The sequence below is a fragment of the Apodemus sylvaticus genome, chromosome 12, assembly GCF_947179515.1.
Source record: "Apodemus sylvaticus chromosome 12, mApoSyl1.1, whole genome shotgun sequence".
Taxonomy (NCBI): domain Eukaryota; kingdom Metazoa; phylum Chordata; class Mammalia; order Rodentia; family Muridae; genus Apodemus; species Apodemus sylvaticus.
Genome location: NC_067483.1, coordinates 58659584 through 58671276, shown reverse-complemented (window position 1 = coordinate 58671276; position 11693 = coordinate 58659584).

Sequence of the window (11693 nt, the reverse complement as noted above, 5' to 3'; positions counted from 1 at the left end):
CTCAACTAGGTCAGCGCAAGGTGATCCCGGCGAGCGGGGCGGCGGGACCGCTCCTCCTGTTACTTATCGCGCGCGCGCTCCCTCCCGAGCCTCACACCCTCGCTTCGCCCTTTTCCCACTGTCCAGGAACTGGTTCCCTCCTGCCTCCTTTCCCCTGCCCTGCCTTCTCCAGAGATCCGACGTGGCGATTAGAGTTCTCAGCGTCACACTGACTTCTAGGCAACCGGCCTAGACTGAAGCTGCCAGTTGTGGGACCCTCGGCAGTAGTTGGGCTCTTACTTTGGAGGTGGAGGGGTGAGAAGAATGGAGGAAGAAGGGATAAGTCAGGCGAGGGCCTGATCCACCAGCCCCTTTTGGCCTGCTTTGGGTGAGCGTTCAGTGACTAGGTTAAAAAAAGGTTAAAGAGATACTATCGGTGTGCCATAAAAAACGTGTCACTTCTACTTTTTGTCCCCCCCTGGTAGTCAGTGCCTTCTTTGGACAAAGAAAAGCAGCTTGGAGAATTGTTAGTCCCTATCTCTACCTCCTGGGGCCTTTTAACCCAGGAGCCAAGCACAGTTATCCACCCACCTTGTCCCTAGGAGGCAGTCTGCTTAGGTCAAATGTGATTTAAGCTGGGCCCCACTTTTTCACATCACTCTGAAACACATGCTGGAAAGTTTCCTGGATTGAAGATGAGGGGACTTGGTGAGATTATATCCAAATGTGTATAAATTATACACATATTCCAGTTAGGTAAAGATTTCTAATGGCCTGCTTATGCTGGTCTATAGAGGGCACTTACACAGTCTAGACCTAACTTTGATCATCCTGCATAATTAGTAGACATTTCTTGGAGCTCTTTGACAAGGCTTCCTACCCTTCTTTAATGTATGTTTGGGGGGCGGGGATGTCCTCATTGCTTTTACAAAGTCAGATCTTGAGGCCAGGAGACGTTTCTTTTCTGTTGTTTCACAAAAGAAGGAAGCAGAAACTGAGCTGTCAGCTGGTATGATTATGTGTCTTAAAGAGACTGGCATTTGCCACCCAACTTTTCTCTTTGATATTACTCTCAAAGTGGTTGCAAGGGAACCACAATTACTGAACACGATTCCTGAGCTCTTTCTAGCAGTGAGAGAATTATGAACTGCCCACTTGGGACAGGCACATGACTGGCCTGCTGGACACATGGTCCTACTTGCTGTACACTAAATAGCGTCTTTGTAATCTGCAACAGTCAACACTTCTCTTAAAGGGACAGTGTGATCAGAGTCAGTGCGTTCTTTGCCTTGAGTGTTTCCGTCTCTGAATGCTGGCTAATTTGCGTACTTTATCTGTCTTTCAGACATAATAGCCACTGACACTTGAAAGTGAGCCATAAATGATTATTTGCATCAAGTCTTTAACAGTAACAGTAAGGAAGGCTATAATGTTGCTCTCAGGGCTGAGGACATAGCTTAGCAGTAGGGTGCTTGCCTAAAGCACTAGGGTGCTTGGGATTCATCTCATTCAACATTGTAAGCACACAAACACATTATGTGCACAGATTTTCTAAGAGTGCTCATTATTAATTTGTTGGAGTGTATTTTTTATGTCAGATAAGTTAGGAATTGGTGACAATGACCATCTTCGTTGTTTCTCTTTGATCATGCTTCAAATATTGTCCTATACTGAACTTTGGTCGGTGATTTGTTTATTCTCAATGTACTTAATTTCCTAGGGCTGCTGTAACAAATTATACTACTGACTTTTTTAAAGGATAAAAGTCTCTGTCCAGTTAGAGGAAGTTAAGTCTGAGATAAAGACTAGTCAGAGGCTCTTCCTCCAAGACTAGGAAGGCTCTGCTCCAGGCCATGCAGCTAGCTTCTGGTAGCTGCACTTCAGCTACTAGACTTCAGCAGCTTAATTCCAATCAGTTGTGTGTGTGTGTGTGTGTGTGTGTGTGTGTGTGTGAGACTTCAGCAGCTTAATTCCAATGAGTTGTGTGTGTGTGTGACTTCAGCAGCTAAATTCCAATCAGTTGTGTGTGTATGTGTGTGTGTGTGTGTGTGTGTGTGTGTGAGAGAGAGAGAGAGAGAGAGAGAGAGAGAGAGAGACACTTATGTAGCCCAGTCTGAATTTGCACGTATTATCCTCCTGTCTCAGCCTTCCAAGTACTAGAAATACATACAGGCACACACTACCAACACTCGACTCTAATATTTATATGATATTTTCTCCATTTGCATGCCTGTCATCCAATTTTTCATGTTTTAAGAAGTTATCAGTCATATTGGATAAGGGCCACTGTATTCCAGTATGACCTATTTTAGCCAAAACTGCAAGGACTGTGTCCCCAAATGACGATGTGTTTGGAGGCACTGAGAGTTAAAACGTCAACATAAATGAGTAGGGAGATTATTCTTAGTAGGCATACAAGTCTCTAGGCTTTCCTGGGGACAGGTAATCTTCGTCCCTGGAGACCTTTGGCAATATCTGGAACCAACTAGGAGGTAAGTCCTAACTGCGGTTAATCACGGGCATGGAATGCTACCAAACATCTCCGTGCACACAGTGTGTTTCAGTGTGCTCAGAACAAAATGATCCCCTCACCCTGCAGAGAATAGATAGTACTTAGAAACCCTGCCCTACGGCAGGCTGATGACTTTCCATCTCTGGGAAAGGATCCTATGACATCTGACAAGCGACCTGGCAACTTCCCCCCCCACACGAGCGCGCACACAGTAAAGTTAAAAAGAACAGCAAACACACACACACACACCATCAAGATCCCCTCTTACTGCTCTCAGATAACTCTCCACCCCTCTTATTAGGCATGCTAATTATGGCAGATTGATGTAGTTTAACATTATCCGCTTAGCAAATCTGATGCTCAATAAGTTAGTCGACGTTAACCTTAAGTCGGACTTTTGTTTACATTATTTGGATCAGTTGCTGGCATTTTCTGTTTGTCCTATGCCTGAGGAAAGCTGTTGCCGGGGTCCTGCCTGGCAGAGCCTGCGGCTTGTGTCCCCCAATCCAGTTTTCGTCTGTATTCTGGGTGACTCCGAAAAGTGTTTCTCATCTTTCCTTCCCTGCAGTTAATGTTTCAATTTCCTCTGTTACTTTTTCTTGTTCCCTTTGGCTCTGGAAGGTATTTTCAGGACATGTTACTGAAATGTTAAGAGCAAGAACTACAAAACAGTAGTATCAATAAAAAAAAAAAAAAAGGCACAAGAAGCCTAGGGAAGACCTCCAGCCTCCACGCACCTATTAAAGTAGGCCACTGGAGATTGTTATGATTTGTAATGCATAAACATCGAGAACTTGGGACCTTTCTAAAATATGGTGTTGGATTTATTTATTTATTTATTTATTTATTTATTGAGTTTTTGTTTGTTTGTTTGTTTTTTTGAGACAGGGATTCTCTGTGTAGCCCTGGCTGTCCTGGAACTCACTCTGTAGACCAGGCTGGCCTCGAACTCAGAAGTCTGCCTGCCTCTGCCTCCCAAGTGCTGGGATTAAAGGCGTGTGCCACCACCGCCTGGCTGTTTCATTTACTTATTTGTAAATCTGATGATCAGAAAATTCTTTAAGTATGTATCAGAATGTTTTGGTTCGAGAGTATCTTTACGGGTTACTGCAGTATCCAAGGAGACAGTCTTAGTAACGTTACTTATTGACATTAGTCTTACTAATGGCCTTCTTGTACTGATTTTCTGAAGTCATTACTGCTGAAGTGTTTGAAATCCACTCAAGTTTCAAGTCTTCTACTCTATGAAGATTCCCTTTTCAACAGTTTCTAAGGAATTAAGAATTAAGGAATCCCGTCTAGGACTGGGAAATAGCTCAGTGGAGAGTGTATACACCCGCCTTGCTTATCCAAAGCTCTGGGTTTTAGGAGTTGGGAGAGGAGGGCTGTGAGCCCAAGGTCATTCTTGGCTACATAGTAACTTCCAGGCTGTCTCTGGGATACATACCCTGTCTCTAAAAATAACACAAAACTAAAACTTTTATCCTTCTCTCAGTGGTAGAACCTTCAAATCTACTGTTTGTTTGACACGTGTTATGTTCTGCACTGCAACTGTAGGCTTTCTATAGCAAAAAAAAAAAAGAACCCTAAGTATCATTTTTTTCTTTTTGTTTGTTTGATTAAGGGTCCTATGTAGCCCAGGCTAGCCTCAAACTTGCTATATAGCTGAGGAGGACCTTGAAGTCTGTATCTTCCAGCCTCTACTTTCTGTGTGCCGAAATTACAGGCGTGCGCCTCCCCTTCATGCCCAGCATGAAAAAAGTTCTTTGTTTACTCAATTTGATTCTTGAAAATTAGAATGACATAACCTTCATACTGAGATTTAATGTCACAGCTCAAGGGTAAAAACAAAATTACATTAACATGCATCATGATTTTCATGGTTCGGTCCAGAGAGACCTTTTATTGTGTGATCTCATTTAAAACTCAGTGAATGAAAGTTACACAACATAGTTCAGTTACAGCAACCAAGCAGCCGTTGCTAGTATAAACTGACCTCTCAGCGAGGGAAGTTTTGCAGAAGGAAACAGCAGAAAGGGCAGAACTGCTGGGTTATAACATTCTTCCTCCTCCCCCCAGTGTTTCCTGTTACCTGAAGTCAAGTAGGGGAAGAATGAGGAAAACGTACACCTGTAATCCCAGCACTCTTGAGGCAGGATCACCTTGAGTTTCTGACTAGCCAGGGCTACTTAGTGAAACCTCATCTGAGCAAAAGAAAACTTTCACATTACCGTGAGAGCCAAGGTTTCCAACCACTAAAGAAAGTCACGATATCATAGAGATCTCTGCTCCTTCTAGTCCTACCTTCTGCCATGGGTTTATAAAGCTGGTATCCTCAGGGACAGAATTATGAAGTGTAATGCATTTCTTCCCAACTGTCTCTCTCACATCTTACTTGACAGGAAAATGGGGCAATGCTGGGCAAGATGCCATACACCTGTAATTCAGGTACTTTAGAGGCACCAGTGGGAGGGTCAGGAGTTCAAAGGGAAAATGGTGGAGATTGTGTGCATGTGTCTAAATGTGTGCTTGCCTTTACCTTCCTTCTAGTCTCCTTTTCTTTACTGACGCCTGAGCCTCTCTCTCACCCTTCCTTGTGCTTAGTTTTGGTAACTGAAGCACTGTGTGAGGACTTAACAATGCAAGTGTCCTTCAGAAGCCTGCTTTCCCCTGCTGGTTAGGTTAGGGTTAAAAGTTTTGGGTCCATTCAAGTCTCCCCCCATCCCACCCACCCCCCCCTTTTTTTTAATGAAACAATGCCTGCAGCCACAAACTCACAGTAATCCTGGTGCCTCAGGCACTGGAATGTTAGAATTAGAGGCATGAGCCACCATCACCCTAGACTGTCAAGTCATTGTTTTTGACTGTGAGTTCACAAGAATGAGCAAATGCAGTGACACAGGAATGGCCCTATTCCCAGTGACCTTGGGCTGCAGTATGCCTTCTCTGGACTGGCGGACTGCAGACTTCTTGGTGGTAAAGGAAGCAGACCTTCATGTTATATAAAGCAATAGCTTGCAGGAACAGACTGTCAAGTGGGCCTTCTGCTTGCCACCCTGTTTCTGTTCCATGTGTTTATTTCCCTTTACAATGCCACAGCCGTTCGAACTTCCTGGAGCCCACAGCACTTGTGGGAAACTAACAAAGGTTAACCATTTCTGTGCAAGGGCATAACTGCTTGGTTAATGATCTAATAAGCACACACTAAGCCATGTATGTAGGTGGTTCTGACAAAAGGTCACAAGATCCCCTGTGAAGGCTACAACCTAGAATTTATTTTGATTATATTTACCCACACTTCTCCCTCCCAACTCCTACTAGATACATTCCTGTATTTGTCAGGGTTCCCCAGAGTCACAGAACTTATGGAATGCCTCTATATATTAAAGGAAATTATTGTAATGACTTACAGTCTGTAATCCAACAATGTGCAGCTGTGAATGGGAAATCCAAGAATCTAGTAGTTGCTCAGTCCCGCAAGGCTAGGTGTCTCAGCTGGCCTTCTGTCTAAGCTGGGATCGTGAAGAAGTCGGTTCCCGGCAGATGTGCTGGCGAGTAAGTGCAAGCAAGGGAAGAAGAGTGAGCCAGCCTTCTTCCACTGTCCTTATGTAAACCTCAAGCACAAGGTATGGCCCAGATTAAAGGTGTGTATGGCCCAGATTAAAGGTGTGTATGGCCCAGATTAAAGGTGTGTATGGCCCAGATTAAAGGTGTGTATGGCCCAGATTAAAGGTATATATGCCCCAGATTAAAGGTGTGTATGCCCCAGATTAAAGGTGTGTATGCCCCAGATTAAAGGTGTGTATGGCCCAGATTAAAGGTGTGTATGGCCCAGATTAAAGGTGTGTATGGCCCAGATTAAAGGTGTGTATGGCCCAGATTAAAGGTGTGTATGGCCCAGATTAAAGGTGTGTATGGCCCAGATTAAAGGTGTGTATGCCGCAGATTAAAGGTGTGTATGGCCCAGATTAAAGGTGTATATGCCCCAGATTAAAGGTGTGTACCACCTGGGTTTGGAACTTGCTCTGACCCAGGCTGGTCTTGAACTCATTTATCTTCTTGGCTCTGTCTCCTGGGATTAAAGGTGTTCAACACCACTGCCTTGGGTTGGTTGGTTGGTTGGTTGTTTTTGTTTTGTTTCTGAAACAGGCTGTCATTGTGTATCTCTGACTGTCTAGGAACTCCCTCTGGAAACCAGGCTGGCCTAGAACTCACAAAGAGATCCACCTGCCTCTGCCTTTGTATTAGTCAGGGTTCTCTAGAGATTTGGAACTTGCTGTGTCCAGGCTGGCCTTGAACTCAGAGATCTGCTTACCTCTGTCTCCTAGAATTAAAGGCATGTACTGCCTTGCCTGGGCCTAAGCTTTTCATAGAGTCACAATGCCACAAGATCTGGATCACAGGTGTGCCCTCTATTTCTGGATTGTAGTTCACTCTAGACGTAGTCAAGTTGACAACCAGAAATCAATATGTCTGTCTGTCTGTCTTTCTTTCACCTCTCTCTCTCTCTCTCTCTCTCTCTCTCTCTCTGTGTGTGTGTGTGTGTGTGTGTCCTCCCTCTTATAACCCACTAATTCCAATGTGTGATGCCTGTGGATTCATGAGGAAGTGCAGTCCATTGGAATATGATCAACTACCTGGAGCCACACTCATAAAGACAAAGGATTCTTCCCTCTGAACCATCAGGTTGCTAAGATATCTTCCTTGACCCTGAGAATGATTACATGGGGAGCTGGGTGGATGGGCAGGAGGGGGGCTAGTGAAAGAGGATCTTCACACTGAAGTTAGGAATCAGAGGCTCATCCTCTTTGACCTTTCAGATTTCAAGCTCCCCCCCCACCCCCCACTGAGGTAATGTACTAGACATGCCTTTCCCAGCATGTGTTCTTGAGAGGTTGTTCCACTTAATAACAGACCGTGCTAGTTTGACTATGCTTGGCTCAGGAAGTGACACTATTAGGAGGTGTGACCTTGTCTGAGTAGGTGTGGCCTTGTTGGAGGAAGTGTGTCAATGAGGGGTAGGCTTTGAGACCCTTCCAGCCGCCTGGAAGCCAGTCTTCCTTTGGATGAAGATGTAGAACTCTCAGCTCCTCCAGCACCATGCCTGCTTAGATGCTGCCCTGCTTCTTGCCTTGATGATAATGGACTAAACCTCAAAACCTGTAAGTTAGCCCTAATTAAATGTCCTTTATAAGAGCTGCGTTGGTCATGGTGTCTATTCACAGCAATGGAAACCCTAACTAAAGACACAAACCAAAAAGTTCAAGCGTTCTCTTAAAGATTGACTGTGACACAAATGACAAGATCTATTTCCTGCAGGACTTCTAACCGCAATCATAATAATGTGAGTGTTAGGGCTGTTTCTCTGTGGTAGAAGGCTTGTCTTACAGACATAAGGCTCTCCTGAGGTTCAATTCCCAGTATCAAAAGGGAAGATAACAGCACCAGCAAACTGACAATATGTAAACGTTTAATACCTCCTGATTGTTTTCATTTGTTTGCTTTGGATTTTGTTTTTCCTTGTTTTGTTTTCATTTTTGTTTTTGTTTTTTAATGCTAGGCTAAGTACATTTGATCATTACCAGTTCTTAAAAATCTTTGTTCAGGTTCTGAAATCCAATAAACAAAATTTGGAGTTCCTTTCTCATAGGGCTTATCCATTACAGATCAGTAATTCTATAGTTCCTAAGGACACCAGTAAATATTTAATAACATCTAGGTAATGATTACTTTTTATAGCTCTCAAGATTAGATAAGTCCAATAAATAATGAAAACATTTAGTGCTTGCTAACCATAGACACAAAGGAAACTAAAATCTTAAAGGCCGCCTTAACAGAAAATGTGGGGAGCCACTGGGCTTTTCGTCTCAGAGAATTAAAAAAAAAAAGCTACAGTGTTCCCTACTGTCCACCCACAGGTATTTCTTGACTTAAGTCAAAACATTTATAAATGGGGTTAAATTATAGTATGTGGTTTAAACAAAGGGAGATGGAATTTTGAAGCCATGTAAAAAGTGTTATCATTACTAATGTGATGTTGGTCCCAGAAATAATATTTGGAATGCTCAAAAGCTTCCCCCCACCAGGCCAGGGCTATAGCTCAGTTGCTAAAGTGTTTGCTTGATGTCCATTAGGTCCTGGTTCAATCCCCAGCGCCACATAAACCGGAAGTGATGGCAAATGCTGTAAAGTGGCTCCAGAACTTGGGAGGTGGACACTGGTACATTAGGAGTTTAGGACATCAGTTTGAGGCCAGCCTGGGCTACATGACACTCTGCCTCAAAGTTATCAAATGAACAGCCAAAAATCTTCCCCAAACTAGATATTTGCATGCTTGAGGTTCTGGGTTCTATTCCCCGCATGATCAAAATATAAAACAAAGGGTCTGGGGAGGTACCTCAGTAGCCTGCTTCCTGTCCAGCATGAGGACTGAGTTCAGATCCTAGTGCCCACATAAGAAGTTAACTGTAGCAAAACTTTGTGCTTATAATCTCAGCACTGGCGATTCTGAGACAGGAGGATCCCCGAGGCTGTTGCAGGCCAGTCTAGCTGAATCCATGAACTCTTGGGTCAGAGAGAGATCCTGTCTCAAAAATGTAGGCAGAGAGCAACTGATGAAGCCACCTAATGTTGACCTCTGGCCTCCGTGTGCACACACACTTGCACACATGTGCCTCCCTACTGGTGTATACACACACACACACTACCATATACAATCCACAGATAAGAAATAAGAGCTAGAATTGTGTGTGTATGTGTGTGTGTGAAAATGAACTATTCTTAATACAAATGTAAAACTGCATTAATCTAGTGGCTATATTCATTTATTTACCTTTTGCTAATCCCCAATAACTTCACAAATAAACCAAGATTTATTTAAGACCGCACTGCAATAGCTGATCAGTTAAGTGACGTGTCTTAAACTTCTATGACAATCTGGCTACTTCCTAGCCCCGCCCCGTGATACTTGCGTACTATTATTAGTTTGTCTCTTTGGACCTCTCTTTTATGCTTCAGTTCCCCTGTCCCTGAGGAGCTCCCTCTCCTTCTCTCTTTCCTCTTTCTAGTGAATGTCCTCCTAGTCTCTATTCTGCCAGGCCATTGGGTGATCAGCATTTATTGACAAGACATAAATCCCAAGAACTGTTTACACAAACTTGAGACAGGAGTTTCTTGGTATAACCATTACAATTCTGTGTCCAGACTGAAACAAGATAGAGGGCAGAGAAATCAGCACTTGAATAACACAAGGGTAAACTTTACACAGTGTATAAAACATTAAGTTTGTGTTCAGTGTGTGTGTGTGTGTGTGTGTGTGTGTGTGATTTAATTTAATCCTAGAACTGCAAAAGATCTTATTGCAGACATTGGCTGTAATTGGTTCACAAGGTTGCTCTAGAGCAGTGGTTCTCAGCCTTCCTAACGCTGTGATCCTGTAATACAGTTTCTCATATCATTGCTATTTCATAACTGTAATTGTGCTACTGTTATGAATCTGTGATGTAAATAGCTGGTATGCGGGATACCTGATCTGTGACCCCCACCCCAAAGGTGTCAACCCACTTGTTGAGAACTACTGCCTTAGAGTGTTAGGTTGAGAAGCAGGAAAGTAGGTTAATTTGGTGCCCATGTGCTGTCATCAATGGGCCTTATTAGCCTCATGAGGGGAACTGACTGTAAGGTTCCCATTTATAACGTCATGTCCTTTCTGGACTGGGTCATAAAAAAGGCACTACAAAAATTACCAAGAGCATCCATGATCCTATTGGTCTAGAAGAAAATGGAGTGTGGGAGGACCTCAGTGTGCTGATTAGAATACATATTCCTAGTTTGCAGAAGTACACTGGATGCCGGGCAGTGGTGGCGCATGCCTGTAATCCCAGCACTTGGGAGGCAGAGGTAGGCAGATTTCTGAGTTCGAGACCAGCCTGGTCTACAGAGTGAGTTCCAGGACAGCCAGGACTATACAGAGAAGCCCTGCCACGGAAAAAAAAAAAAAAAAAAAACCAAACAAGAGAGAGAGAGAGAGAGAGAGAGAGCTGGCTTCAGAAGCAGAATTGTGCCCACCTCATTTCAGACACAAGCACAGTGTTTCAGAGTTTCCTCCAAGGCCCCATGCCTGGGAATGGGCTGGTCCCTCTAACTCTGTGTCAGAGAGGAAAGAAAACAGCAAAGCAGCCCCAGTAAAAACACTTTAAAACATCAAGAAAAACCAAGAGGACACCTCAAGATGTGTCTTTAAAAACATCAGGAAAAGCCAGTGTGGAGCTATGGCTTAGCTAAGCGGTCCTAAGCCTGTTAGGTTCCGATTTCTTTGGGGACGAGCGACCCTCTCACAAGGGCTTCAGATCAGATACCCTGCATGTCAGACATTTACATTTTGATTTCCTGTACTGCTATGGCCAAGCACCCGTGCTGGATTTTCACAACAGCCTGTAAGCGCGGTTGCAGGGGTAAGCGCGGTTGCAGGGGACCTGACCCCCCTCCTCTGCACTCACTCACACGTGTACATACTGCCTTCCCAGCATGAACACAACCTAAGATACTTCTAAAAGGCAAACGCACAGAGGTAGATCGCTTACACCTGCTGTTATTCATTCTCCCATGCTATAGAAGTAGCCCTGGGAGACAGAAGCTGGAGTTTCAACCTTGAGGTGTCCATCCAGCGAGAGAAAGCTCAATCCCGAGCTCTAGCTGGCCATACCCACTTTGCCACTTGTTTTCTGCTGGATGGCGAGAATGCCTTAGTTAGTCTATGTCTTGTCTGCTGTTTTATCTCACCTGGCAGCCTCGCCCACTTGCTGTGCCTAGGACTCTCCGTGTGGAAGGTGGTCCAGCAGGCTGCCCAATCAGGCCTCCTCAGTTCCTGGTGGCTGTTTGCAAGCCCCTGGATTTGGTGATACTGCTTTCTGCTCTTACTTGTTCTGTGACTTAGAAGCCTTACTGAAGGGACACTCTGCTCTGCCTGAGTCTATTGAGAACTCAGGCTGCTTGCCCTGTGGGTAGCTGCTGGATGTTCTTGTTTTCATCCTCAAGGTATTTTTCTTTACCTCTCACTGGCTACTATTCTTTTTTCTTTCCTGGCTACTATTCTTTTATTTTTGGCTTGCTATAGACTATATATAAGCTCATTCAAAACTAAAAATATGGGTGTGGATGTTATAGATCATTCTCTGGTCTGGACAGAACACAGATTTTTTTT